The sequence below is a fragment of the Arachis hypogaea genome, chromosome 6, assembly GCF_003086295.3.
Source record: "Arachis hypogaea cultivar Tifrunner chromosome 6, arahy.Tifrunner.gnm2.J5K5, whole genome shotgun sequence".
In the NCBI taxonomy this organism is placed as follows: domain Eukaryota; kingdom Viridiplantae; phylum Streptophyta; class Magnoliopsida; order Fabales; family Fabaceae; genus Arachis; species Arachis hypogaea.
The window spans coordinates 25,374,878-25,385,682 of record NC_092041.1 but is presented as its reverse complement, the minus strand read 5'-3'; the positions used below and the strand labels follow the sequence as shown (position 1 = coordinate 25,385,682).

Here is a 10,805-nt window from a genome sequence, read left to right as displayed (position 1 = left end):
CAGAGAGAGGCATGAGGTTTACACTTGACCCTAAGTCACACAAGGCCTTCTTGAAGGTCATGGTGCCTATGGTACAAGGTATTGAAAACTTCCCAGGATCCTGTCTCTTTTGAAGCAGTTTTTGCTTAGACAAGTCATCCAGTTCCTTGGTGAGCAAAGGAGGTTCATCCTCCCAAGTCTCATTTCCAAATAACTTGTCATTTAGTTTCATGATTGCTCCAAGGTATTTAGCAACTTGCTCCTTAGTGACATACTCATCCTCTTCAGAGGAAGAATACTCATCAGAGCTCATGAATGGCAGAAGTAAGTCCAAAGGAATCTCTATGGTCTCAGTTTGAGCCTCAGATTCCCATGGTTCCTCATTGGGGAACTCATTGGAGGCCAGTGGACGCCCACTGAGGCCTTCCTCAGTGGCGTTCACTGCCTCTTCTTCCTCCCAAAATTCGGCCATGTTGATGGCCTTGCACTCTCCTTTTGGATTTTCTTCTGTATTGCTTGGAAGAGTACTAGGAGGGAGTTCAGTAATTTTCTTGCTCAGCTGACCCACTTGTCCTTCCAAATTTCTAATGGAGGACCTTGTTTCAGTCATGAAACTTTGAGTGGTTTTGATTAGATCAGAGACCATGGTTGCTAAGTCAGAGGTATTCTGCTTAGAACTCTCTGTCTGTTGCTGAGAAGATGATGGAAAAGGCTTGCTATTGCTAAACCTGTTTCTTCCACCATTATTGTTATTGAAACCTTGTTGAGGTCTCTGTTGATCCTTCCATGAAAGATTTGGATGATTCCTCCATGAAGGATTATAGGTGTTTCCATAGGGTTCTCCCATGTAATTCACCTCTTCCATTGAAGGATTCTCAGGATCATAAGCTTCTTCCTCAGATGAAGCTTCATTAGTACTGCTTGGTGCATTTTGCATTCCAGACAGACTTTGAGAAATCATATTGACTTGTTGGGTCAATATTTTATTCTGAGCCAAAATGGCATTCAGAGTGTTAATCTCAAGAACTCCTTTCTTCTGACTAGTCCCATTGTTCACAGGATTTCTTTTAGAAGTGTACATGAATTGGTTATTTGCAACCATTTCAATCAGTTCTTGAGCTTCAGTAGGCGTCTTCTTCAGATGAAGAGATCCTCCTGCAGAGCTATCCAAAGACATCTTGGATAGTTCAGAGAGACCATCATAGAAAATACCTATGATGCTGCATTCAGAAAGCATATCAGAAGGACACTTTCTGATTAATTGTTTGTATCTTTCCCAAGCTTCATAGAGGGATTCTCCTTCCTTCTGTCTGAAGGTTTGGACTTCCACTCTAAGCTTACTCAATTTTTGAGGTGGAAAGAACTTTGCCAAGAAGGCATTGACTAGCTTTTCCCAAGAGTCCAGGCTTTCTTTAGGTTGAGAGTCCAACCATGTTCTAGCTCTGTCTCTTACAGCAAAAGGGAATAGCATAAGTCTGTAGACCTCAGGGTCAACCCCATTAGTCTTGACAGTGTCACAGATTTGCAAGAATTCAGCTAAAAACTGATGAGGATCTTCCAATGGAAGTCCATGGAACTTGCAATTCTGTTGCATTAGAGAAACTAATTGAGGCTTAAGCACAAAGTTGTTTGCTCTAATGGCAGGGATAGAGATGCTTCTCCCATAAAAGTCGGGAGTAGGTGCAGTAAAGTCACCCAGCACCTTCCTTGCATTGTTGGCATTGTTGTTTTCGGCTGCCATGTGTTCTTCTTCCTTGAAGAATTCGGTCAGGCCCTCTAAAGAGAGTTGTGCTTTGGCTTCTCTTAGCTTTCTCTTCAAGGTCCTTTCAGGTTCAGGATCAGCTTCAACAAGAATGCCTTTGTCTTTGTTCCTGCTCATAAGAAAGAGAAGAGAACAAGAAAATGTGGAATCCTCTATGTCAAAGTATAGAGATTCCTTTAGGTGTCAGAGGAAAAGAAAAGTAGAAGACAGAAGTAGAAAATTCGAACTTATCAAAGGAGATGGAGTTCGAATTTTGCATTAAGAGATAGTGTTAGTCCATAAATAGAAGGATGTGAGAAGAAGGGAAGTAATTTTCGAAAATTAAGTAAAAGATTTTGAAAACATTTTTGAAAACATTACTTGATTTTCGAAAATGAAAGTGGAAAAGAAATCAAGTGATTTTTGAAAGAGATTTTAAAATTAGAAATCAAAAAGATTTGATTGAAAACTATTTTGAAAAAAGATGTGGTTAAGAAAATATGATTAGTTTTTAAAAAGATGTGATTGAGAAGATATGATTTGAAAAACATTTTAAAAAAAAGATTTGATTTTGAAAATTAAAAACTTGACTAACAAGAAAAGATATGATTCAAACATTAAACCTTTCTCAACAGAAAAGGTAACATACTTGAAATGTTGAATCAAATCATTAATTGATAGTAAGTATCTTAGAAAATAGAAAGAAATTGATTTTGAAAAATATTTGATTGAAAAGATTGATTTTGAAAACATATGATTGAAAAGATATGATTTGAAAAAGATTTGATTTTGAAAAACTTTGAAAACCTGAAAAAAAATTGCATTGAAAAACAGAATCTTCCCCCTTGTGCCATCCTGGCGTTAAACGCCCAGAATGGTGCACATTCTGGCGTTTAACGCCCAAAACTATACCCTTTTGGGCGTTAAACGCCCAACCAGGTACCCTGGCTAGCGTTTAAACGCCAGTCTGTCCTTCTTCACTGGGCGTTTTGAACGCCCAACTTTTCTGTGTAATTCCTCTGCAGAATGTTCTGAATCTTCAATTCTCTGTATTATTGACTTGAAAAGACACAAATTAAAAATATTTTTGGATTTTATGATTTTTTTATTTTTTTGTGTTTTTCGAAAATTAAGTGGAAAAAGATATCAAAATTCTTAATGAGAATCCCAGGAATCATGCAATGTTAGTCTAAAGCTTCAGTCTAAAGGAATTAGACATGGTCAGCCAAGCTTCAGCAGAACACTGCATTCAAGAGCTAAATTGATGAAGATCAATCAGCTTTGGTGATGATAAGAACATCACCTTGAAACACTAGAATTCATTCTTAAGAACTCTGAAGAAAAAAAAAATACCTAATCTAAGCAACAAGATGAACCGTCAGTTGTCCAAACTCAACAATCCCCGGCAACGGCGCCAAAAACTTGGTGCTGTTGCCGGATCTTGGCACTAATGTTACCGGACCAAAAGCTTGCTCAAAACTTGAACAATCCCCGGCAACGGCGCCAAAATCTTGGTACGCGAAATTGTGAACAATACTTTTCACAACTCTCATAATCCCCGGTCATGAACCCCAAAAAACATGGTAGCTCAGTACCATGGCATTACACAACTTCGCACAACTAACCAGCAAGTGCACTGGGTCGTCCAAGTAATAAACCTTACGCGAGTAAGGGTCGATCCCACGGAGATTGTTAGTATGAAGCAAGCTATGGTCATCTTGTAAATCTTAGTCAGGCAAACTCAAATGGATATGGTGATGAACGAAATAAACATAAAGATAAAGATAGAGGTACTTATGTAATTCATTGGTAGGAACTTCAGATAAGCACATGAAGATGCCTTCCCTTCTGTCTCTCTGCTTTCCTACTGTCTTCATCCAATCCTTCTTACTCCTTTCCATGGCAAGCTCATGTAGGGTTTCACCGTTGTCAATGGCTACCTCCCATCCTCTCAGTGATTACGTCGCCTATGCTCTGTCACAGCATGGATAATCATCTGTCGGTTCTCGGTCAGGCCGGAATAGAATCCATCGATTCTTTTGCGTCTGTCACTAACGCCCCGCCTGCTAGGAGTTTGAAGCACGTCACAGTCATTCAATCATTGAATCCTACTCAGAATACCACAGACAAGGTTAGACCTTACGGATTCTCTTGAATGCCGCCATCAGTTCTAGCCTATACCACGAAGACTCTGATCTCACGGAATGGTTGGCTCGGTTGTCAGGCGAGCACTCGGTTGTCAGGCGATCAACCATGCATCGTGCAATCAGGAATCCAAGAGATATTCACCCAATCAAAGGTAGAACAGAGGTGGTTGTCAGTCACATGTTCATAGGTGAGAATGATGATGAGTGTCACGGATCATCACATTCATCAAGTTGAAGAACAAGTGATATCTTAGAACAAGAACAAGCGGAATTGAATGGAAGAACAATAGTAATTGCATTAATACTCGAGGTACAGCAGAGCTCCACACCTTAATCTATGGTGTGTAGAAGCTCCACCGTTGAAAATACATAAGAACAAGGTCTAGGCATGGCCGAATGGCCAGCCTCCCAAAGATCTAAGATAGCATCAAAACAAAGGTAGCTACCAAGATATCTCTATCATGATCTAAGAACTAGATGTCCAAAGATGAAAATACAATAGTAAAAGGTCCTACTTATAGAAAACTAGTAGCCTAAGGTTTACAGAGATGAGTAAAAGACATAAAAATCCACTTCCGGGCCCACTTGGTGTGTGCTTGGGCTGAGCAAAGAAGCATTTTCGTGTAGAGACCATTCTTGGAGTTAAACGCCAGCTTTAGTGCCAGTTTGGGCGTTTAACTCCCATTTGGGTGCCAGTTCCGGCATTTAACGCTGGAATTCCTGAGGGTGACTTTGAACGCCGGTTTGGGCCATCAAATCTTGGGCAAAGTATGGACTATCATATATTGCTGGAAAGCCCAGGATGTCTACTTTCCAACGCCGTTAAGAGCGCGCCAATTGGGCTTTCAGAAAATCCACTTCGAGTGTAGGGAGGTCAGAATCCAACAGCATCTGCAGTCCTTTTCAGTCTCTGAATCAGATTTTTGCTCAGGTCCCTCAATTTCAGCCAGAAAATACCTAAAATCACAGAAAAACACACAAACTCATAGTAAAGTCCAGAAAAGTGAATTTTAACTAAAAACTAATAAAAATATACTAAAAACTAACTAAATCATACTAAAAACATACTAAAAACAATGCCAAAAAGCGTACAAATTATCCGCTCATCAATCAACTTAACACCTCAATAGGGGAGCTAAGTTCAAATGTGGAGCAACTGAGGGTGGAGCATTGGTGCACGAAATTGTGATCTCAATGGCGCCAACAACTTGGTACGCACAATTGTAATCTCAACTCTTTTTCACAACTTCGCATAACTAACCAGCAAGTGCACTAGGTCGTCCAAGTAATAAACCTTACGTGAGTAAGGGTCGATCCCACGGAGATTGTCGGCTTGAAGTAAGCTATGGTCATCTTGTAAATCTCAGTCAGGTGGATTCAAATAGTTATGGAGTTTTGATAATTAAAATATAAATAAAACATAAAATAAAGATAGAGATACTTATGTAATTCATTGGTGGAAATTTCAGATAAGCGTATGGAGATGCGTTATTCCTTCTGAATCTCTGGTTTCCTACTGCCTTCATCCAATCCTCCATATGTAACACCCTACCATACAGAGTCTTATGCTTAAGTCATAATTCAGAGATGGCAAGGTATTACGACCTCTAGAATAAAAATTTAGTACGTATAGTAGTATGAATGATTGATTATAACTAGGAGCCCTTGTAGAAAAAGGGGTAAACAAAAACCGCAACTCGAAAGCGCAACACTCTGATCGATAACGTAACGAACAAGGATAACCAACGCGTGATTATATATATATAAGGAGAGTCAAAAACAGGAATATCAAGACTCAAAATCTGGCTGCGAAGATAACCGGTCCGAGCATAACAATATATACATATGATAAAATAAGGAAAACCCCAAAGGAAACCCAAAGGGACACAAATACATAAAACCTATTCTCCGAAATCTCCCATAAGAGGAGTCATCACAGTTTGTATTATTTAATGGAGATAAAAGTATCTAAGCAAAACATATAAACCAAAACATAGCCCCGAGAACAAAGGATCTTCGCAAATCTAGAAGTCTCCAGCATGCATCAGCGGGACACCTCACGTCCTGCATCTGAAAACCACAAAATCCGCATGGGTGAGAACCAGAGGTCCCCAGCATGGTAACAGCTTCCACATATATAATACATAAAAATGGAGGAATGCCGAAGGCAATCCTAGAACTTCCTCCAAATAATATCAAAGCTTATAAACAAACTAAACCATAAAGGGCATCTGACTAAAGATACTTCAGTCTAACTAATACTTCCCTTTCCAATTCCTTCAGACCTCCCAACCACCAGCAGGAGTATAATATAGCAAACACAGTTATATCAAGCAAGAAATGTACAATTAGGAACAAGTAAGGCATTTAGACAATTAGCAAGTAATGTGCAGTCAAATAGGCAATCTCAAACAATTCACATAATATGCATATGATGAATGCCTGTCCCTAGTGGCTGATGATATCATCTGTCGGTTATAGAGCCAACCCGACAAGTCCTGGTAGCTAACCATTGGACTGTCCCTCTGTCATGCATCCCCAACTCGAGTTATACTCATCATAAACTTGATCATAATCATGATCTATATCCATCACCCTCACTGGTGAATATTTACGGGGGCGAGCTCATCCGGGTCTTTCACAGTGCCCGGCCACACTTATGACATAGGGTCAAAAGAGTATCAAGTCTCAACCTGGAGCACATGGTGGCTAGCCACTGCTACTACCCAGGGAAACTCGTATCTCCGATAGTGGAAGTGCAAATCACAATTATCAATAATTCAGCATAAACATGCATGAATTCTCATCCATGGATCAACATCCATATCAGCCATTCCGGCTCACGGTTAAATCCATAACCAGCCAATATTCATAGCATACACAGCTATTCCGGCTCACGGTTCAATCCAGAACCAGCCAATATATAAACAATTACGGCCCTTCGGCCAATGGCATAACCAGCACTTCCACCACCATCCTCCTCATCTCACATAATCATGCTTGATCCTCAATGATCATTCATTTTCCCCTTGCTTCACTCGCAAGTTACCTCATTCCCTAGCCCCTTTTTAATAGCTAGGCATGTCATATTGATTTAAGATATGAGTGGTGAGATCGGAGGCTTAGAAGTATGAAATTTGGCTTTTAAAACTCAAAAATCAACTTTGGGATGAAAACAGGTCCACGCATACGCGCACTCCACGCGCACGCGTGAATGGCCTCAAAACTTCATCGACGCGCAAGCGTCATGCACGCTAACACGTGGATTAAACATTTGCCAATCGACGCGTACGCGTCAACCACGCGTACGCGTGGGCGTCCTCGTGCCCCAGGCAAAACAGTGGCACAGTTCTGGCATAACTCTGAAAAATGGCTGGGCATTGGGTGCAGCACAATCGGCGCGCCTGCGCACATCACGCGCACGCGTGGATGGCATTTTCGGGAAGAACGGCGCGCACGCGCCAAGTGCGCCCACGCGCAAGGGGTCATTCTGCTAAAAATTTTCTAAGTTAAAAGCTGCAGAATTCACCAATTTAAACCCCAATCTTCCAACGGACATAACTTTCTAATTTTAAATCGTTTTTCACCCGTTCTTCGAATGGCATGGACATCCCGGATCCAATTTCATTTCTAAAAAGATTTGGTACAAAACAGAGATCCGTAGTCCAAGTTATGTCCCGCCAAAGTATGCCCAAAAACCATCTTTTTCATAAAAACCACAAAGTGCCATTTTCAAAACAAGCCATTTCCAACTCTTTTCAAAATCAATCAAAACATTCCATTCTCATCCCTTTCCTTTGAAATCAATCAAAATACATCAATTTCAACATCAAGCCTCCTCAACTCACACATTGACACTTTACCACAAATTACAAAATCACTATCTCATCATTTTAACCCACTTCACCCAAGTGGCTCAAACTCAAACATATTGACATATCATATACTCTTCCTCATGCCAAATCCAATAACACCAATCCCAATAATTCATTATTGTACACAATCAACATCATACTCACCATAAACATGGTTCAACCCACAATTCAACCATAACCAATCATCAAGCATATATCACAACATGCATATTTCTCATACATCATACCACCAAGGCATCATTAATCATCATCACATATATGACCACATCATATATCTCAATCATTCAACAACATCAACATTTCAATGCCTATCTTAGGGCCTCTAGCCTAAGTATTTCCTACCACATTACATATTAGATACGGGAAACCGAAACCATACCTTAGCCGATTTTCCCAAGCTCCACCGGAGCACTTCCAAACCACTTATCCACAAGCTCTCAAGGCCTCAAAACCTCCAAGAACAGATTTTTTCACCACCAAACCCTTTCCAAGCTTTTCAAAATCACCAATCAAGCTCCAATATCCACACATACACAACCTAAGCCACAACCATCATACCCATACACAACATCTCAAAAACCCAAACATCATAAAATCACAAATCACACTAGGGTTGAGAATCTTACCACACCCAAGGTCCAAGGAGACAAGATTAACCTTCTCCTTCAAGAGAGTTGGGTCCTATAACATCAAAGAACCCAAAATCTCAACATTTCACCCATGAAACTCGAAAATAAGGGCTGGAATTTCGAACAACAAAGTGTGGCTTACCTCAAGATTGATGGTATGGGTTTTGTAGAGCTCTCCGCGGTGAACGCGTGACCGCAAATGGAGCGGCAATCGGAGCTCTAGATCAAAAGTTATGGTGGTTTGAAGATTAAGCAAGGGAGAGAACTTGAAAGAGTGTTCTTCCCTCCATGGCCTCCATTTTCAGCATGTGAGTGTGTTTAGTGAGGAGAGAGAATGCTGAAAACTAGGGTTTTAGTTTAGTTATGTTGGGCCAAGGGCCCACTTTGGGTCCGTTTGGCCCGGTTTGGCCCGTTTGGCCCAATCTTGGCCCGAATTCTATAAAATTGGTACCGAAATTCTCGTCTCAATCTCCTCTATCACATTTAGCCACAAAAATCACATTTTGGGCTTTCTAGAATAAATTCTCATTTATGGGTTAATTAGCCGTTAATTAACCGGGTTTTACATTCTACCCACCTAATTGGGAATTTTGCCCACAAAAATTCAAATGCAATTACCTGAGAATAAATGCGGATAATCCGTTCGCATCTTCGACTCAAGTTCCCAAGTGTGTTCCTCAACACCGCCTCGACTCCATGCCACTTTGACTAATGAAACCTCTTTTCCACGCAACCGTTTGATACTAGTATCATCAATTCTGACCGGAGCCACTGGAAGCGTCAAATCTTCCCTTAACTGAACCGACTCAGGTTCTAACACATGGCTAGCATCAGGAGTGTACTTCCGAAGCTGCGACACGTGAAACACATCGTGCAGATTCGAAAGATGAGGTGGTAGAGCCATCCGATACGCCACCGGTCCAATCCTCTCTAGGATTTGAAATGGACCAATGTATCGAGGATTCAACTTCTTTGCCTTAATCGCCCTACCTACTCCCGTGGTCGGAGTAACCTTAAGGAAAACATGATCTCCTTCCTCAAATTCTAAGGGCTTTCGCCTTTGATCGGCGTAACTCTTTTGACGACTCTGCGCCGTAAGCATCCTATCACGGATTTTCTTAACATTTTTAGTAGTCTCAGCTATCATTTCCGGCCCCAACAAGCTTTTCTCTCCAGCTTCATACCAACATAGCGGAGATTGACATTTCCTCCCATACAAGGCCTCATACGGAGCCATTCCGATGCTCGCATGATAACTATTATTGTATGCAAACTCCACTAATGGCATATACCGATTCCAACTCACCGGTTGGTCCAAAACACAAGCTCTCAACATATCCTCTAGTGTTTGGATTGTCCTCTCGGATTGACCATCTGTTTGAGGATGGTAAGCCGTGCTCAAGCTTAATCGGGTTCCAAAAGCTTTCTGAAATGCACCCCAAAACCTTGAAGTGAAACGAGGATCTCTATCAGAGATTATAGTAGCAGGTACACCATGAAGTCTCACAATTTCCTTTATGTATAACCGTGCTAGCTCCTCAAAGGTGTAAGTCATCCGAATGGGCAAAAAGTGAGCTGACTTCGTCAGTCGGTCCACAATCACCCAAATAGCATCAAAACCAGCCCTAGTCCTTGGCAATCCTGACACAAAGTCCATTGCAATACTTTCCCACTTCCATTGTGGAATCTCTAAAGGTTGCAACATCCCGGAAGGTCTTTGATGTTCAATCTTTACCTTTTGACAAGTTAAACACTTTGAAACGTATTCCGCCACATCATTCTTCATACCCGGCCACCAAAACATCGCCTTTAAATCATGGTACATCTTAGTACTTCCCGGGTGAATGGAGAATCTGCTTTTGTGTGCCTCCTTTAAAATATCTTGCCTCAAAGTGCCAACATCCGGCACAATGATCCTACCCTTGAATCTCCATAACCCATCTTTTTCTTCCGACACTCTCCACCGTTTTCCTTGCTCAATAGCCGGTAACACCTTCCATAACGCTTCCTCATTTTGATGAGCCTTTAGGAGTTCAGACTTAAAATCACTTGAGATCTCTAATCGGCTCAAACACAAGGTTCCGGATACTTCTCGAGTACCAATTTTTAGACTCTCGAATCCCTTGAGCAACTTTTCCTCTTGAAGCATCATCCTAGCCGTATATAATGACTTTCGACTTAAAGCATCCGCCACTACATTCGCCTTTCCCGGATGGTAATGCAACTCAAAGTCGTAGTCCTTCAACAATTCCATCCACCTCCTCTGCCTCATATTGAGCTCTTTCTGATCAAAGAGATACTTCAAGCTCTTAAGATCAGAGAAAACTTGGAACTTAACCCCATAAAGGTAATGCCTCCACACCTTCAAGGCAAACACAACCGCAGCGAGTTCCAAATCATGCGTAGGGTAACTAACTTCATGAGGTCTCAACTG

The 10,805-nt window shown here is 41.2% G+C and overlaps 1 non-coding gene across 1 annotated transcript; it reads left to right on the top strand.

The window, feature by feature from the left end:
- Window positions 1-1,210: 1,210 nt before the first annotated feature.
- Window positions 1,211-1,318, top strand: LOC112699811 (small nucleolar RNA R71). Its single transcript, XR_003152749.1, has one exon. It is a non-coding gene; the product is annotated as a small nucleolar RNA R71 (small nucleolar RNA).
- The last annotated feature ends 9,487 nt before the right edge of the window (window positions 1,319-10,805 follow it).